Consider the following 4,340-nt stretch of genomic DNA (forward strand, 5'->3'; position numbering starts at 1 on the left):
TTGCTCTGGGGTGGGTGGCATATGAGCCTGATTCATCACCACTTCTGGAAATTCTGTGAGGTAGCCATATGTCTTTCTGCTTAAACCATTCCAAACTCAGTTTCTAAGGCTTGAAAATAAGAAACCCGACTGGTAAAAAGCAGATCCCATTTTTAGGGGAAAGTGTGCATTTACTATGTGCCCAATAATATGCTAAGCATTTTATTTGCATTATCTTGTTTAATCTTTCCCAAAACCCTAGGAGGTGGAAGCTACAGTAGCTATTTTACAAAGGAGATAACTGAAGGGCAAAGAGACTAATTCCTGTGCTCAAGCCCATTCCTAAATGACGACGACGTGGACTTCACCTGGTAAGTGTTTCCTCAGTCTAATACTCGCATGGACCTCCCAAACTATTTCCCAAAGCCTGTCTTTTGGGGCTAGAGTAGATAGAGTTGATTTGCCTAATTCTCCCCATGCTTGGAGTAAGTCTCTGCTACTTCTAAGTTCAGCCCCTGAGTTAAGGGCATGAAAAACAGAAGGCCATGGAAACCTTACATTACTGCAATGGTTAAAGGAGGTTCTGCACTTAGCAGTCAACTAGAGCACTAGAAGCCAACTAGAACAAGCTGGAAATAGAAAACATGAAAATACCACAGAGAGGTCCAAAAGGAAATAAAACCAACACAATTGTTTTCTTCTCAAATACCAAGGTTTCTTATCAAGGAAGGAAGTCAACACTTTCTCATGAGGCTAGGAGACATAAGAGATCAGAAGATAAACTACATTTACAAATGCTGACGAACAGCAAAGCAGAGAATTCTATGCGTCCACCACAGCTTGTTTTCTTCCTCTATCCACAAACAGCTGGATTGAAGCCTCTGCATTTCAGGTAGGCAGGGCCACAGGACTGAGTTTGGGCCCTTGAAATATGGGCAGAACCAAGCCATGCCACTTCTAGGCCTAACCCCTAAAATCCCTCTGATGTTCCTCCACACTCCATTTCCCCTGAAAAGAGAGACCCCAAGGATCAGAGGAGGTGGGGTTACAAGACAGATGGAGTCTGGTCCCTAATTTGTCACTCAAAAGGAAGTTACCCACAAGAGCTCTCTAACAAGGCATACCTCTGTTGGACCATCACAGCAATGGGAAATAAACTTTTATTGTGTTGAAGGACTGATATTAGGCAGTCGTTTGTTACAGTGGTTAGCCCACCTTAATTGATACAAATACCTTGCATCTAAGGAGTAGCTCTGAGGGAAAGAGGGTGGTTCCCTTCTCTTAACTCTAAGGATCTTTGACCCTGAAATACAAAGTTCAAAATGAATTTAAAGATCTGGGAACTCATTTTTGGAGGCCCCGCTTCACAGAATATCAAAAATGTTAAAATGTTTTACTGTCCTACATTAAATATAATTTTGTGTACAAAAAAGTATACAAGAGTTGAGTGGAGTTAGAGTTGACCTGATGTTACAATATTTAGTCATCTAAATGCTTATTGTTGATTTCTCAGCTCTCTCTCTCTTTTTTTTTTTTTTCCTTATTCTGGAGACAATCACTTTCCCACATTTCAAGATATCTTTAGGTCTTGTAAATGCTTAGCTCTTTCACACAGTGCCCATGGTATCTAGTGGATACAGCAGACCTAAATGGACTGCCCAGGGCTCCCACCTGCAAAGATGATGACTAACAATACATGAAATACCAAACAAGATCAAGCATCTAAGTTCAGTCTCCAAGTCTGCTCTCAGAACCATTCCCAACTGACTCCCCACCCCATCTCCCAAGCAAATGCCAAAAGTCATAAATTTTCCCTAAAGCTGATGAAAGTCTTAAAGCATGCCTCAATATTTTTCACTAGTAAAATGAAGATAAAAGCAGATAATGCACTTACTAGAGGTTACTCTTATAATTATACAAATGTCAGTATGTATAACTTGATTTGTCATTTATATTTTCTCCCTACCCATGTTCACTCTTCTCCCTGAATCTAAATACCAATTTCATAAAATGGACCCACAAAAGTAGGTCTGGAGGAAATTCTAATGTATTTAGGACCAATGTAATGAGATCTTTATGCCAAATATTGTGGCTTGCTCTGCTTTGTGGTACCTATCATCTTCTGCTCTGAATTAGTTTCCCAAACTGTGCTCCATGCAACACGGTCTTCCACAAAATTTTTTTGTACTTTTTTTTTAAATTTATTTTTGGCTGCATTGGGTCTTCATTGCTGCACACGGGCTTTCTCTAGTTGCAGCAAGCAGGGGCTGCTCTTCGTTGCGGTGCGCAGGCTTCTCATTGCGGTGGCTTCTCTCATTGCAGAGCACAGGCTCTAGGTGTGCAGGCTTCAGTAGTTGTGGCACGCGGGCCCAGTAGTTGTGGCTCACAGGCTCTAGAGCACAGGCTCAGTAGTTGTGGCGCATGGGCTTAGTTGCTCCACAGCATGTGGGATCTTCCCGGACCAGGGCTCGAACCCATGTCCCCTGCATTGGCAGGCGGATTCTTAACCACTGTGCCACCAGGGAAGCCCTCTTTCATGAAATTTGAATAGACTCTTCACCAAAGAAGACATACTGATGGCAAATAAGCACATGAAAAGATGTTCAATGTTATTGGCCATTAAAGAAATGCAAATTAAGACCACAACAAGATACCACTTCTCACCTATGAGAAGGGTTTAAAAAAACAAAACTGACAATACCAAGTGCTGGAAAGGAAGCTAAGCAACTAAAACACTCATAAATTGCTCTACCAAATACTGTACAGCCACTCTGATAAACCATTTGGAAGTTTCTTATCAAATAAAGCATATACTTACCACATGAACTAGGAAGCCCCACTCCTAGTTTGTTCCATTAGAGAAAAGAAAACTTATATTCACACAAAAACCTGTGCATAAATATTTACAGCAGTTGTATTTAAAACTGCCAACCCAACCAAATGTGCTTCAATGGGTGAATGGATAAACTAATTCTAGTATATCCATAAAATGTATATTACTCAGAAAAAAATATAAATACAACAATATAGGTGAATGTTCAAGGCACTTTGCTAAGTGGAAGAAGCCAGTCTCAAAAGGTGACATATTGCATGATTTACTTATCTGATATTTTAGAGAAAGCAAAACTATAGGGACAGATGACAGAGAGTGGTTGCCAGGTGTGAGGGTTGGAGGAAGGGCATGTCTACAAAGGGGCAGCAGGAGGGAATTTTTTAGGCATGATGGAACTGTTCTGTATCTTGATAGCAATGGGGTTAGATGACTCCATCAATGTGTTAACATTCATAAAACTCTACATCAAAATAAAGTTAACTTTATAGTATGTTAATTTAAAAAGAGAAAAAAAGAATAACAGCCAGAGAAAATGGCAGTTAGATGTTATCTTTTGAGATATGCTTATGCTTTCACACACATAATCTTAAACACATGCACATATTTTTCCTTTGTTTTTTTTTTAATCGAAGAGCAATATTATATTTTGAGATGTTTATAGGCTCCCCTTGTCTCAGAATTAGATGTTCTTATATACATTGGATCAGGATGTTTTCCTTGAAAGATCTTTTTTGGTACATACATTCTATTGTACTTGGAGTTAGGTGAATACATTGAAGCCAGACAGAATCAAGAGCCCCACTGGGCAGATTCCAGAGTGATCTACTACATGCTTCTCTGGGAGATGTATGTGGTGGACACTGTTGGCGGCATACTCAGAATTCTTTCCTCACTTCTTCTTCCCCAGAATCCCAATTCTGTTTAGGCTATTATTCAAAACTCTTTCCAAATTCTATTAGAAGTTCTGTAAGCAAAAAACTTCACACATTTAAGGTGACTTCTAAAATTTGTCATTATATGTTTGAATAGTAACAAAGAATGCATTTTCCAGCATGTTGCAAGTATTGATATTTTCAAATAAAACCACTGGATTGCTTTTTAAAATCCATTTGATGGGGACTTCCCTGGTAGCGCAGTGGATAAGAATCCACCTGTCAATGTAGGGGACACGGGTTCGAGCCCTGGTCCGGGAAGATCCCATATGCTGCGGAACAACTAAGCCCATGCACCACAACTACTAAGCCTGCGCTCTAGAGCCCATAAGCCACAACTACTGAGCCCACGTGCCACAACTACTGAAGTCTGTGCCCCTAGAGCCCGTGCTCTGCAACAAGAGAAGCCACTGCAACGAGAAGCCTGCGCACCCCAACGAGTAGTAGCCCCTGCTCGCCACAACTAGAGAAAGCCCGTGCACAGCAACGATGACCCAATGCAGCCAAAAATAAATAAATAAATAAATAAAAATAAAATAAAGTTCCTTAAAAAAATACAAATAAAATCCATTTGATGGGATTAAATACCATAGTGA

This window comes from Eubalaena glacialis, chromosome 1, assembly GCF_028564815.1.
Source record: "Eubalaena glacialis isolate mEubGla1 chromosome 1, mEubGla1.1.hap2.+ XY, whole genome shotgun sequence".
NCBI classification, from domain to species: Eukaryota; Metazoa; Chordata; class Mammalia; order Artiodactyla; family Balaenidae; genus Eubalaena; species Eubalaena glacialis.